The sequence below is a fragment of the Rhinoraja longicauda genome, chromosome 1 (assembly GCF_053455715.1).
Source record: "Rhinoraja longicauda isolate Sanriku21f chromosome 1, sRhiLon1.1, whole genome shotgun sequence".
Lineage (NCBI taxonomy): Eukaryota > Metazoa > Chordata > Chondrichthyes > Rajiformes > Arhynchobatidae > Rhinoraja > Rhinoraja longicauda.
Genome location: NC_135953.1, coordinates 67,939,262 through 67,954,839, shown reverse-complemented (window position 1 = coordinate 67,954,839; position 15,578 = coordinate 67,939,262). Strand labels below are relative to the sequence as shown.

General features: G+C 43.5%; 1 protein-coding gene across 8 annotated transcripts in view; it reads right to left on the bottom strand.

The window, feature by feature from the left end:
* Positions 1-15,578, bottom strand: part of rbm47 (RNA binding motif protein 47) — a 190,473-nt gene that overhangs the window by 75,241 nt on the left and 99,654 nt on the right. The window contains exon 1 of one of the 8 annotated variants that reach the window (XM_078399560.1): positions 13,740-13,832. The exons of 5 other annotated variants lie outside the window; for them this stretch is intronic. The gene's annotated coding sequence lies outside the window, so the exon portion shown is untranslated. Of the gene's footprint in view, positions 1-12,517; positions 12,550-12,803; positions 12,871-13,739; positions 13,833-15,578 lie in introns of those variants that run through there. 2 more of the 8 variants (XM_078399588.1, XM_078399570.1) reach the window with 2 other exon arrangements.

Here is a 15,578-nt window from a genome sequence, read left to right as displayed (position 1 = left end):
CTATTTCTGTTTTCACATTAGATTTCCAGCATCCACAGCCTTTTTAATTTTCAAAGGATAGTAAGGGTGTCAGGGATTATGGGAAGAAGGCAGGAGAACGGGGTTGAGAGGGAAAGATAGGTCTGCCATGATTGAATGGCGGAGTAGACATAATGAGCCGAATGGCTTAATTTTGCTCCTAGAAATTATGAACTTATGAATTTATGATACTTGGATTAAATTCTGCAAAGAATATACATTGAGAAAGCTTTCCTTTATATACACTGTTTGTCTCTTTCAAAAGCAAAGTGCAATGCTGGCTGGGGATTGTTGGCAATAAAGATAGTACAAAGCATCCAGGAGAGTAAGCTGACAGTGATGAGTAGAAATAATTTGCATCAGTAATACTAACGTGACACATATCCAAAATATAGATGAAATGTTATGGTGCCAATTCAGAAGACACGATCATAGATTATTCACAAATAAAGCCTTGAATATGGGCTTTGCTAACAAAATAACAATCTAATAAATGTAAGTCCTTGAACTACTATTATAAACTTGTAACATAATCCAATGTATATGGCAGTTGTCACCCACATCAATAATACTTGTAGGATAGTTTTGGATCTTTTTTTTTCTTTAGATTCCATGAGCGTCCATGAACATTCAACTTAACCCAAGTTGGCCAAAGGGTCTGTTTCCATTCTGTATGGCTCTATGAATAATAAGGTGTTAGATTGGTGAGCATTTGTTGGTTTGGTAGATGCTAGGCCAATTAACCTACAAACACGCTTGTCTTTGGGATGTGGGGGGAAACCGGCGCACTCAGAGGAAACCCATGGGGTCACAGGGAGAACGTGCAAACTTCACACAGACAACACCTGAGGTCAGGATCAAACTCAGGTATCTTCCGCAGTGAAGCAGCATCTCTACCAGCTGCAACACTGTGCTGCCCTTCCTAGTCCTGGTGAAAGCCTTGAATATACTCCAGATGCATGCATAATCTATGCCAAATCTTGTTAACTTAAAAGGCATTTGTTATGAAGTTTCTATGTCTCAAGCATTAATTTCTTTGCAAGTTTAGTTTAGATTAGATTAGAGATACAGCACGGATACAGGCCCTTCGGCCTACCGAGTCCGCGCCGACCAAGCCAAGCCAAGCCAATTAACCTAAAAACCTGTATGTCTTTGGAGGGTGGGAGGAAACCGGAGATCCCAGGGAAAACCCATGCAGGTCACGGGGAGAACGTACAAACTCTGTACAGACAGCACCCACAGTCAGGATCGAACCCGGATCTCTGGCTCTGTAAGGCTGCAACTCTACCGCTGTGCCACTGTGCCGCCCCAATTAAAGTAAAATAACTAAATTTCGGTTCTGATACTTTCTGAGAAAACAAAAAGCACTTGATGGTAGTTGCAGTTCAAGTCCAATGTAACTGCAAAACACATTCCATTTGACACAACCTCACTAACAGGAACTTCAGGTAATCTTATGAAGCATATTGATTCAAGTTACAGCAGGAAGCATAAAATTAACAGGCCAAAGCAAAGAACTGTTCAAGGACAAATTTTGGATAGGCTGTAGGTCTGCTAGCTAAAACTTTGGAAGGTTAAGACAATAGAAACATAGAAAATAGATGCAGGAGTAGGCCATTCAGCCCTTTGAGCAAGCATTGCCATTCAACATGATCATGGCTGATCATCCAAAATCAGTACCCCGTTCCTGCTTTCTCCCCCATATCCCTTGATTCCGTTAGCGATCTTTGCAAAGCTTTAAATTGAGAAATTAAATGAGAGTAAGGTCAGGTGAAATTGGACCCGGTGTGAGAGGGGAGGTGAATACCCAATTAAAAGTGTTATACTTGAATACGCAAAGTATAAGAAATAAAGTGGATGAGCTTGAGGCTCAGTTAGAAATTGGTAAGTATCATGTTGTGGGAATTACAGAGACATGGCTGCAAGAGTGTAGGCTTTAAGAGTGTAGACTGTATCCTAGATGTCAACTTCTCTACATCAGCGAGACCAAACGCAGGCTCGGCGATCATTTCGCTCAACACCTTCGCTCAGTCCGCCTTAACCAACCTGATCTCCCGGTGGCTGAGCACTTCAACTCCCCCTCCCACTCCCAGTCTGACATTTCTGTCATGGGCCTCCTCCAGTGCCATAGTGAGGCCCACCGGAAATTGGAGGAACAGCATCTCATATTTCGCTTGGGCAGCTTACAGCCCAGCGATATGAACATTGACTTCTCTAACTTTAGATAGTTCCTCTGTCCCTCTCTTCCCCTCCCCCTTCCCAGTTCTCCCACTGTCTTCCTGTCTCCATCTATATCCGTTCTTTGTCCCGCCCCACTGACATCAGTCTGAGGAAGGGTCTCGACCCGAAATGTCACCCATTCCCTCTCTCCTAGATGCTGCCTGACCTGCTGAGTTACTCCAGCATTTTGTGATACCATGGCAGCAAGAGGATCAGAGCTGGGAACTGAATATTCAGGGGTATACGTGCAACCGAAAAGACAGAGAAGTGGGCAGAGGGGGTGGGGTGGCTCTGTTGGTAAGGAATGAAATTCAGTCCCTTGCGAGGGGTGACATAGAATCAGAAGATGCAGAGTAATTGTGGATAGAACTGAGAAATTGTAAGGGTAAAAAGACCCTAATGGGAGTTATCTACAGGCCCCCAAACAGTAGCCTGGAGAAAGGGTGCAAGTTGCATCAGGAGATAAAATTAACATGTAACAAAGGTAATGCTATGGTCGTTATGGGAGATTTTAACATGCAGGTGGACTGGGTAAATCAGGTTGGTACTGGACCCCAAGAAAGGGAGTTTGTAGAGTGCCTCCGAGATGGATTCTTGGAGCAGCTTGTACTGGGGCCTACCAGGGAGAAGACAATTCTGGATTTAGTGTTGTGTAATGAACCAGATTTGAAAAGGAAACTCAAGGTAAAGGAACCATTAGGAGGTAGTGACCATAACATGATAAGTTTTAATCTGCAATTTGAGAGGGAGAAGGGAAAATCGGAAGTGTCAGTATTGCAGTTTAACAAAGGGGACTATGTTGGCATGAGGGAGGAGCTGGCCAAAATTGACTGGAAAGGGATTCTAGCAGGGATGATGGTGGAACAGCAATGGCAGGAGTTTCTAGGAATAATCGAGAAGATGCATGGTCATTTCATTTCCAAAGAGGAAGAAAGATTCTAAGGGGAGTACGAGGTGACTGTGGCTGACAAGGGAAGTCAAGGACAGTATAAAAATAACATTGAAACGTCCCGCGGCCGAGCCGCACCGGGCACTGAAACGTCCCGCGGCCACACCGGGCACTGAAACGTCCCGCGGCCACACCGGGCACTGAAACGTCCCGCGGCCGAGCCGCACCGGGCACTGAAACGTCCCGCGGCCACACCGGGCACTGAAACGTCCCGCGGCCACACCGGGCGATGTTAAGTCCAGCGGCCGAGCCGCACCGGGCACTGAAACGTCCCGCGGCCGAGCCGCACCGGGCACTGAAACGTCCCGCGGCCGCACCGGGCGATGTTAAGTCCAGCGGCCGAGCCGCACCGGGCACTGAAACGTCCCGCGGCCGAGCTGCGCCGGCAATGTTAAGGCCCGCAGCCGAGCCGCACCGGGCACTGAAACGTCCCGCAGCCGAGCTGCGCCGGCAATGTTAAGGCCCGCAGCCGAGCCGCGCCCCGGGGAAGAGACCTAATAAAATAAAGGTTTCCCCCCGCCCCACCCCCCCACCCCACCCCACCCCACACCCCCACCACACACCCCCACCACACATACACAGCCAAAAACAGAAACAAAAACCATCCCAACACCGACACAAACAAAAAAAAAAGAAAAAAAGACAACAGACTGCCAGAGAGCCGCAGCCGTTAGGCGCAGCCAACTCCTCCCATGTCTCGGCCGCGGGACGTTTCAGTGCCCGGTGCGGCTTGGCCGCTGGACTTAACATCGCCCGGTGTGGCCGCGGGACGTTTCAGTGCCCGGTGCGGCTCGGCCGCGGGACGTTTCAATGCCCGGTGCGGCTTGGCCGCTGGACTTAACATCGCCCGGTGTGGCCGCGGGACGTTTCAGTGCCCGGTGCAGCTTGGCCGTTGGACTTAACATCGTCAGCGCTGTTCGGCCGCGGGACGTTTCAGTGCCCGGTGCGGCTCGGCCGTTGGACTTAACATCGCCCGGTGTGGCCGCGGGACGTTTCGGTGCCCGGGGCGGCTCGGCCGGGGGGCCTTCCATCCCCTTGCGGGGGCTGTGCGTGTCGTTTGCCTCGGTAGGGGTCGAGCTGCCTGTCCGTGGGTGCGGGGGGAAGAGAGGGGAAGTTTTGTTGCCTCCATCACAGTGAGGGGGTGTTTGGAGTCACTGTGATGGATGTTTGTGTTGGGGTCGGGTGTCCTGTGTTCTTTTCTTTTTGCTGTATTTTGTGTGACTGCTGAAATTTCGCTCGGTGTTGTGCCGAGTGACAATAAAGTGTTGTTATGTTATGTTATGTTATGTTATGTTATATAACACAGCAAAGATGAGCGGGAACCCAGACGATTGGAAAACCTTTAAAGATCAACAGAAGGAAACTAAAAAGGCAATACGGGGAGAAAAGGTGAAGTATGAAGGTAAGCTAGCCAGGAATATAAAGGAGGATAGTAAAAGCTTCTTTAGGTAAGTGAAGACAAAAAAATTAGTTAAGACAAATGTAGGTCCCTTGAAGACAGAAACAGGTGAATTTATTATGGGTAGGCAGTCAAGGAAATGGCAGACAAGTTGAACAGGAAGACACAAACAATGTCCCAGATGTAGTAGGGGACAGAGGACCGAGGGTGATGGAGGAACTGAAGGAAATTCATATTAGTCAGGAAATGGTGTGGGTAGACTGATGGGACTGAAGGCTGATAAATCCCCAGGGCCTGATGATCTGCATCCCAGGGTACTCAAGAAGGTGGCTCTAGAAATCATGGACGCATTGGTGATCATTTTCCAATTTTCTATAGATTCTGGATCAGTTCCTGTGGATTGGAGGATAGCTAATGTTACCCCACTTTTCAAGAAAGGAGGGAGAGAGAAAACAGGGAATTATAGACCAGTTAGCCTGACATCAGTGGTGGGGAAGATGCTGGAGTCGATTATCAAAGATGTAATAGGGGCGTATTTGGATAGCAGTGACAGGATCGGTCCAAGTCAGCATGGATTTACAAAGTGAAAGTCATGCTTGCCAAATCTTCTGGAATGTTTTGAGGATGTAACAAGTAAAATGAACAAGAGAGAGCCAGTGGATGTTGTGTACCTGGACTTTCAGAAAGCCTTTGATAAGGTCCCACATAGGAGATTAGTAGAGCACCTGGTATTGGGGGTAGTGTATTGATATGGATATAAAATTAGTTGGCAGACATGAAACAAAGAGTAGGGATTAACGGGTCCCTTTCAGAATGGCAGGCAGTGACTAGTGGGGTGGTTAGAGAGACCTTGGTGCTGGGACCGCAGCTATTTACAATACACATTAATGATTTAGATGAAGGAATTAAAAGTAACATTAGCAAATTTGCACATGACACAAAGCTGGGTGGCAGTGTGAACTGTGAAGAGGATGCTATGAGAATGCAGCGTGACATGGATAGGTTGGGTGAGTGGCAGATGCATGGCAGATGCAGTATGTCGATAAATATGAAGTTATCCAATTTGGAGGCAAGAACGGGAAGGCAGATTATTTTCTGAATGGTGTCAGATTAGGAAAAGGGGAAGTACAACGAGGCCTGGGTGTTCCATACATCAGTCACTGAAAGTAAGCATACAGGTACAACAGGCAGTGAAGAAAGCTAATGGCATGTTGGCCCTCAAAAAGAGAGGAGTTGAGTTTGAAGCAAAGAGATCTTCTGCAGTTGTACAGGGCCCTGGTGAGACCACACCTGGAGTATTGTGTGCAGTTTTGGTCTCCTAATTTTAGGAAGGACATTCTTGCTATTGAGGGTGTGCAGCATAGGTTCACAAGGTTAATTGATGAAAGAATTGAGCGACTGGGCTTGTATTCACTGGAATTTAGAAAGATGAGAGGGGATATTATAGAAACATATAAAATTATTAAGGGATTGGACACGCTAGATGCAGGAAACATGTCCCCGATGTTGGGGGAGTCAAGAACCAGGGGCCACAGTTTAAGAATAAGGGATAGGCCATTTAAAACGGAGATGAGGAAAAAGCTTTTTTACAGAGAGAGTTGTGAATTTGTGGACTTCTCTGCCTCAGAAGGCAGTGGAGGCCGATTCACTGGATGCATTCAAAAGAGAGTTAGTTGGAGCTCTTAGGGCGAGCGGAATCAAGGGATATGGGGAGAAGGCAGGAACGAGCTACTGATTGTGGATGATCAGCCATGATCACATTGAATGGTGGTGGTGCTGGCTCGAAGGGGCGAATGGTCTACTCCTGCACCTATTGTCTATGTATCTATGTATCTATGTATCTATGAAATAGATGGAGTTCGCAGTGGGCTCAATTCACATGAAACAGTCACCTGAAATTGGTCCATGCCATTTTGTTGATTTTTAAACAGATTTGTGGGTTTGATCGAAATATCGTTTGTGTAGGTCACAAAGAGAGCAAAACCTCATTAGCAAAGTTCAAAAACTCACCTGGTTAAATTTTCTAGGTAACATTGCCGAGAAACTAACAATGTTTGTTTCAACAAGGCATTCCTATTTTATCATGCAACTCAACAGCTGGTTTCTAAATGGACATATGACAAAACATGCAGTACTCTTCTATCTGATGGAGATTGTTATAACTGAATGCCTTGATGATTGGAAGGGTTGGGAGGGTGTTCCAAGTGTGTCAAAGGGTCCTGCACAGACTGGTGAAGACCAGTGCTCTCAGGAGGCAGGTTTCCTTTGCCAGACAGCATGGAAACCTGCCAGGGTTATAGAGAGGTGCTGCTCCTGGCTAAAAGTTGCCTGGGACGTCTCGGTAAGAACAAGTGCAGTTTCTTTGAGTCCATGCACTTTGAAAAAAACTGCCCTTATCCACTCTGCCTTCTCCTCTGAGGTTAAGGAAATTAGATGAATACAGAGTTTGGGTGGCATTCCTAATGCACCTGTGAGATGCGGATGCTGTGAATAGTAAGATCCTAGGGAATGTTAAAGATTAGAGAGACCTTGGTGTGCGTTCAAAGATTCTTGAAGGTAGCAGTGCAAGTTGAGAACATTGTTAAGAAGGCATATAGGATACTGACTGTCATTAGTTGGGGCATTGTTGGGACAAGAGCTCCAACTTTATAAAATATTGGTCAGACCTCAGCTGGAGCACTGCCTGCAGTTTTGGTCACTCCGCTAGAGGAAGGATGTGATAGTGCTGGAAAGGACACAAAGTGCTGGAGTAACTCAGCAGTCAGGCAACATCTCTGGAGAATATGGTGCTGGACCAGAGATTTGAAAGGTTGGCCCATCGCGCAAATAATTGGATCATAAATATCTAAAAACTGCTGTTAAATGTTACATGGCACTATGATAAATAATAGGTTTTTTACTAAATCAAAAAAATCCTTCAAGAAAACTTCGGTTGTAATAGCATCCGCCTTCATGGGGGGCGGGGGAGGGGGGATGGTGGGGGGGAGAGAAGGGGAGAGATGGTCAGATAGTCAACCTTGCACTTCCATCCAAAAATGGATGCTATTACAACCGAAGTTTTCTTGACAAAAATTAGGATAAAAAAAAAAAATCTTCACTCTAATGCGAAATATGCAGCTTAGTCATTATTGAGTCAATTAACCCCTCCGAGAGAGCTTAATAGATCAAAACATGGACCAAAAGGGTGCATACAGTCGAAACCTCAAATCATTGTGGTAAAAGAGGTTATACTGTTATCTAGTGTGACTATTTGGCAGTAATCTTACTGAAGATTTTAGATAATTTTGTGAACAAAGTTCAAATGGTTTACAATTATTATTTGAACCTTGCCCATCACAGTTGCTTTCAGACACCATTATATTGCCCTTTGTATTTCTTAAGAGACACATTTAGTATGGATGAGTGGATTATTATAATATTTGAAGGCAAACATTGCTGAAAGTGGAACTGACTAAATTGTTCTACAGAGTTATGGGCTCTTTCTTTGCTGCAACAATTCTGTAATTCAACTCCAGGATTTAATATTCTAATTTCATTGATTTTCATCTTCTTATTTTTGCTGCTAGTGTGGGAACCAAGGCTCACTGGGTCTTTAAAGAAGCCAAATATTCACAAGAAACCAATTTACATGTGTTCAATCTAAACTTCTGGTTTCCTCTTCCAGGCAATCCTTGCTTCTGCTAACAATCTTTCTTACAATATTACCTCCTATTTCCAGTGTATACATTAAAAAAATTAAGAAAATAAAATATTTAACATATTCTCCCAATACCTGGTTTGCTGAGCTTAGCCTACTTAAGTACTTTATCATCAAATCTGCCTTACAAGATGAAGGACTGTACAAACTAAGAAAAACAGAACAAAATTGAAGACCCATAGACCGGGAAGTTCCCAATTGCTGTCCTGTGCTAAATTAGCTGACTGGTCAGCCAGGGAAACAGATAGTATACAGTCAGAAGATAGACCCTTGGGACTTGACCAGAAACATCACCTTTACCTTTTCTCCAGAGATGCTGCCTGACCCTCTGAATCACTCCAGCTTTTTGTGTCTATCTTTGGTGTAAACCAGCATCTGCAATTCCTTCCTACACATAGAAACATAGAAAATAGGTGCAGGAGGAGGCCATTTGGCCCTTTGAGAAGCACATTGTGATCTTGGTTGATCATCCACATTCAGCGACCTGATTCCACTAACCCCAAGAGCTCTATCTAACTCTCTTTTAAATTCATCCAGTGAATTGGCCTCCACTGCTTTCTGTGGCAGAGAATTCCACAAATTCACAACTCTCTGGGTGAAAACATTGCTTCTCATCTCAGTTTTAAATGGCCTCCCCTTTATTCTTAGACTGTGGCCCCTGGTTCTGGACTCCCCAACATTGGGAACATTTTTCCTGCATTGAGCTTGTCCAGTCCTTTTATAATTGTATACGTCTCTATAAGATCCCCTCTCACCCTTCTAAACTCCAGTGAGTACAAGCCCAGTCTTTCCAATCTTTCCTCATATGACAGTCCCGCCATCCCAGAGATTAACCTCGTGAACCTACGCTGCACTGCCTCATTAGCAAGGACGTCCTTCCTCAAATTAGGAGACCAAAACTGCACACAATAATCCAGATGTGGTCTCACCAGGGCCCTATACAACTGCAGAAGGATCTCTTTGCTCCTATACTCAAATTCTCTCGTTATGAAGGCCAACATGACATTAGCTTTCTTCACTGCCTGCTGTACCTGCACGGTTATTTTCAGTGACTTGTTTACAAGGACACCCAGGTCTCATTGCACTTCCCCTTTACCTAATCTGACACCATTGAGATAATGGAATGGGTGACGTTTCGGGTCGAGACCCTTCTGAAGAAGGGTCTCGACCCGAAACGTCACCCATTCCTTCTCTCCCGAGATGCTGCCTGACCTGCTGAGTTACTCCAGCATTTTGTGAATAAATCGATTTGTACCAGCATCTGCAGTTATTTTCTTATACCATTGAGATAATAATCTGCCTCCTCGTTTTTGTTGCCAAAGTGGATAACCTCACATTTATCTACATTATACTACATCTGACATGCATCTGCCCACTCACTCAACCTGTCCAAGTCACCCTGCAACCTCCTAACATCCTCTTTGCAGTTCACATTGCCACCCAGCTTTGTGTCATCTGCAAACTTGCTAGTGTTACTTCTAAATCCATCATCCAAATCATTAATATATTTTGTAAATAGTTGCGGCCCCAGCATCGAGCCTTGCGGCACTCCACTCGCCACTGCCTGCCATTCTGAAAAGGACCCATTTATTCCCACTCTTTGCTTCCTGTCTACCAACCAATTCTCTATCCATGTCAATACCATACCATGTGCTCTAATTTTGCTCTCCAACCTCCCATGTGCGACCTTATCAAAGGCTTTCTGCAAGCCTAGATACACTACATCCACTGGCTCTCCTTCGTCCATTTTACTTGTCACATCCTCAAAACATTCCAGAAGATTAGTCAAGCAGGATTTCCCCTTCATAAATCCATGCTGACTTGGACCAATCATTTTACTGCTATCCAAATGTGCCGTTATTATCTCTTTAATAATTGACTCCAGCATCTTCCCCACCACCGATGTCAGGCTAACTGGTCTATAATTCCCCACTTTCACTCTCACTCCTTTCTTGAAAAGTGGGATAACATTAGCTACCCTCCAATCCACAGGAACTAATCCTGAATCTATTGAACATTGGAAAATGATCGCCAACGCGTCCATGATTTCTAGAGCCACCTCCTTGAGTACATTGGGATGCAAACCATCAGGCCCTGGGGATTTATCATCCTTCACTCCCATCAGTCTACCCAATACTATTTCTCACCTAATGCAAATTTCTTTCAATTCCTCTGTCTCCCTAGATCCTCTGTCCTCTTGTACATCTGGGAGATTGCATGTGCCTTCCTTAGTGAAGACAGATCCGAAGTACCTGTTCAACTCTTCTGCCATTTCCTTGTTCCCCATAATAATTTCACCCGTTTCTGCCTTCAAGGGACCCACATTTGTCTTTACTAATATTTTTCTCTTAACCTTCCTAAATAAGCTTTTACTGTCCTTCTTTATATTCTTGGCCAGCTTCCCCTCGTACTTCATCTTTGCAGCTCCCGTATTGCCCTTTTTGCTACCTTTTGTTGTCTTTTGAAAGTTGCCCAATCCTCTGGCTTCCCGCTACTCTTTGCTGTGTTATACATCTTTTCTTTTCTTTTTATTCCATCCCCAACTTCCCTTGTCAGCCACGGTTGCCTCTTACTCCCCTTAGAATCTTTCTTCATCTTTGGAATTAAATGATCCTGCATCTTCTGGATTATGCCCAGAAATCCCTGCCATTGCTGTTCCACTGTCATTCCTGCTAGGATCCTTTTCCAGTTGACCTTGGCCAGCTCCTCTCTCATGCCATCACAGTCAACTGCAACACTGACACTTCTGATTTAACCTTCTCCCTCTCAAATTGCAGATGAAAACTAATCATATTATGGTCACTACCTCCAAGCGGTTCCTTTACCTTGAGTTCCCTTCTTAAATCTGGTTCATTGGATAACACTAAATCCAGAATTGCCTTCTCTCTGGTAGGTTCCAGTAGAAGCTGCTCTAAGAATCCATCTCGGAGCACTCTACAAACTCCCTTTCTTGGGGTCCAGAACCAACCTGATTTTCCCAGTCTACCTGCATATTGAAATCCCCCATAAGCACAGTGGCATATGCCACATATGTTACATGCCAGTATTAACTCCTGCTGCAAATTACACCCTATATTCCGGGCTACTGTTTGGGGGGCTGAAGATAACTCCCATTAGTATCTTCTTACCTTTACAATTCCTCAACTCTATCCACAGTGACTCTACATCGTCAGTCCCTAAGTCACCCCTCGCAAAGGACTGAATTCCATCCCTCACCAAAAGAGCTACCCCACCTACTCTGCCCACCTGCCTGTCATTTCTATAGGACGTATAACCCTGAATATTCAGTTCCCAGTCCCGATCCTCCTGCAGCCACGTCTCTGTTATCCCCACAATGTCATATCTATCAATCTCTAAGTTAACTTTTTCTATACTCTCTTTCCCTTTAACTCCATCCTTGTCTATCCCATTTGACCCCCCCCCCCCCCCACTAATTAGTTTTAAACCACTGTACGACAGTGGCAAAAGTGCCTGCCAGAATGCTGGTCCCCCGCCTGTTGAGGTGCAACCCGTCCCTTTCGTACAATGGTGTGCAGTCAGTACTGTTGAAGCAGAGGAAAGGAAAATAAAGAATTTTGGCTTTTATTCCTGTGTAGAACTGCTCCTCTGGTGAATGCACAAAGCAAATGAGGACAAATGGGTGAGAATGGATTAAACCACTCCACAATACCTCACAGTCAAATGGTCTGCCGACATATTGTGGAGTCTCAGGGACTGAGAACCACTGCATAACTGTGCTGCTGGGAACCACGAAACATCACCTGACCATGAATCTGCTCCTTCAAGTGAAGGCAGCAAAAAATTGAGAAAAATGAAAAACAAGCTGCTTGAGCTGGAAGAAACTTCATCTCCACAGACAGTCAGCACAGCACAATTGGATTAATTTTAATTATATCTTTCAAAGTCACCAAAATAACCAACACAACATAAATTGTTAATGGCTTTAGAACAGTACTTTGCAGAGTGAATCTTTCAAATTTGGCTGCTGGGTATTCAATGTGAATAGTTAGTGGTCTGGTAATTTACATTGTGAAGAATGTGAACCAATTATTTTGCTGCTGATTACATTGAAGAATATGATCAATTTATTATGAACACTTAAACATGACTATATTATCTACTTCCTTTTTGTAATCTTACGACTTCACATTTTAAAGAAGCTAATTTTAAAAGTTGCCAATTTTAGATGAAATACATGAAGGAAACCACATTGGCAATGAAGTAAAATCTTTACCTTCAGCAAGGTGTATCCTCCTCTCACAAACCCGCACGGCAATGGAATGCCCTTCAGACTCATGGCTGATTGCCTTTAGTTAATATTTCACCAGACACTAAACAACTCTCCTGTCCCACCCTCAGAGCAAACAGCTACACCGAGTGCAAGGTGCACAAAGAGAGACACTTAGAGGGGAAAGGGAAAAAAATGAACATGGTGTATGCTGACATAGTGCTGCCAGGCACAGCACTATTGACAAATATTTATGGGAAAATAAAACCCAAAAAAATCAATCTAAAAATACCTGTGTAAACATGCTAACGAACATTGGAATAGGCCTGATTTTATCACCAAATCTGCCTTACAAGATGAAGGACTGTACAAACTAAGAAGAACAGAACAAAATTGAAGATCCATAACTAATATATACAGTTAGTCAAGCATATGGTGCCATGATTCAGAACATACAAGGATATTTTAGTCTTTACAAAGTGCCGAGCCTTTCATAAACAGGATAAACATTTGGGGCCATTTTCACGTACCAATTCACTGTGAGTACTAAAAATCATTTATGAAAATTATTCACTTCTCAGCAGATGAGGTATTAAAAAGTAAAAAGTCTTTCATCATTACATTTTTACTTGGCAAAAGCAACTGTTGTTTGCAGATTAACCAGAGCAAATGAATCATTTAAATATTTAACAGATCTAACTGACAAAGACAAGGATTTCATTAGGAAAGGGGCAAAATTATAATTGGTGTTAGGTGGTGCAGTGAAAATGGAAGGGAAAATATAGTGATATTACAAAAAAAAAGTAAGAGACCAAGGTGTGTTGACGTCAGGCTTGTCAATAACGTGAATGTTTTAAGCATTTTACCACATGAAAGCAGAGTTACAATCTATGGCAGAAAATATATTTTATAGATATTTAAAAAGTAATGTTTCATAGAAGGATGTGGATTCATTTCAATCAATGGAATCACTTTTGTCGCATTACAGCAGAATTTAAATGCCATCTGCACAATAGTACTAACCTTTTGCGCTCATTTTAGAACTTACTATAAGAAGTAAAGTTTAACAAAAACAAAAAATGAAAAACCTTTCTTCAAATCAACAGACAGTGCAACCTAACAACAAGGCTATATTAAGTTTGTGAAACACTGCATTTGAATCAATTACGTTTGGTGGTGATGCCAATGAAAGTATCACTTGAAATCACAGTAATTGTAAAGTTCATACCTGTGTAGGCTGGACTTCCTCCGAGAAATCTGTTAAAAAATTGGATCACTCTCTTCAAGTCTACACAGTGGAGCCCTGATCAGTCAGCACTGGTAACTGAAGTGCTATGGTACTAGTTTGTTTACCTAAATGTAAAACAGGGGAGGTGCCACCTTATTAGGCTTCACCTATCAATCACTCATTGTAGCCATATGAAGAGACTTTATTACTGAGATGTCAAAAAGGATCACATTTAGACATTTATCATGTACATATAACAAGTCCTAAAGAGGTCTGAATCAGCCGAACATGGTTTGATGGAGGAAAGCATTGGCTCAGCAGTCAAATTCTGGAGGTTGGGCAGCCCAGGGGAAAGGCGGAGAGAGAAAGAGAGAGATAGAGAGGAAAACAGGAATTAAGCCAGAAGTCCATTATCAGGTTGTATTAGCATACATCTCATTATGAAGCCAGGCCCTGAGGTGGGGGTTGCCTAAACCCAGCACCAATTCACACATGTAGGTAATTAGAGTAAAGAAACATTAAAGATGTTTAAACACAAGCAACCAGTCGGGAATATGGTCAACAGAGGAAAGAGATTCGTAAAATACTTAAAGTAATAATGGAGTAAATGAGGTAATGTCAGTTAATCACATAAAAGTAAACAAAGAAAACAGAATTAGTGGGGAGAAATTACAACTTGTGAAAAATAAGGCTAAAACATATTACTTGGAAGAATGGAGACACAGGGGGCTGCAAGTGCTGGAATCTTCACCTGTTTGTTGTTTGACTCTTTCCCTCTACAGAAGCTGCCTGACAGATGAGTTCCTCCAGCAGTTTGATTTTTAATTGAAATATTTTTTTTAGAAGAATGGTAAAGATTTGAAATAGCTTGCCAGACAGAATGGCAAAAACTAAAGTTGGAGTCATTCAAAGCACAGTTGGATTCTGAAGACAATTAAAATGGAAATAAGAGGAAAGGCAAACATGCAGCCTACTGGGAAAAAGGAGGGAATTTACAGGGAGGAATTCAGGAACTATTAACTGAGGTATTACGAATGCAAAAAACAGCCCTAGAGATCTAAACCAGAAAGTTGCGAATAACCAGGTAATTACAGTGTTCTTGATTCCCCAAGAACCTTCGGCAGGAAATAAGTGGGCCATTGCACACTGTAATGAAAGAGTCATTCATTGTTGGGGAGATGCTGCTGAACTGGAATCAAACAAATATATCATAACTTGCCTTTACTAAGGAAATTATTGCGATGAAGATAAATTCTCAACTGCCAGAATTTACGTGTCCACAAACCTTGTTAAACTTCCTGGGATTGCATCCTAAGTAAGTTGGGAGGAGGAATCATAGAGTTAAAGAGCACAGGCCCTTCCTCTGTGCCAGTCAAGTTAGTCCTACTTGCTACTGCCGGGCACATATCCTTCCTACCTTTCCTATACATGTACCTTTTAAACAACATAATTGTACCCACCTCTACCACTTCCTCTCACAGTGTGTTTCATAAATGCATCACCCTCTGCATGAAAATATAGCGTCTTGGGTCCCTTTTAAATCTCTCTCCTTTCACCTTAAATCTACTCCTTCTAGTTTTGGACTACCTTACCCTGGGAAAAAGACTGTGGCTATACGGACATAAAGTCACTTCTCAGCCTCCTACTCATCAAGAATAAAAGAAGCAGGTTATTCAGAGTAAGCACGGTAGCGCAGTAGTAAGGTTGCTGCCTTACAGTGCCAGAGACCCGGCTTTGATTCTGACTATTGCTGCTGTTTGTACGGAGTTTGTACATTTTCCCTACGACCAGTCTGGTTTCCTCCCACACTTCAAAGAGGTCTGTAGGTTAATTGGCTTC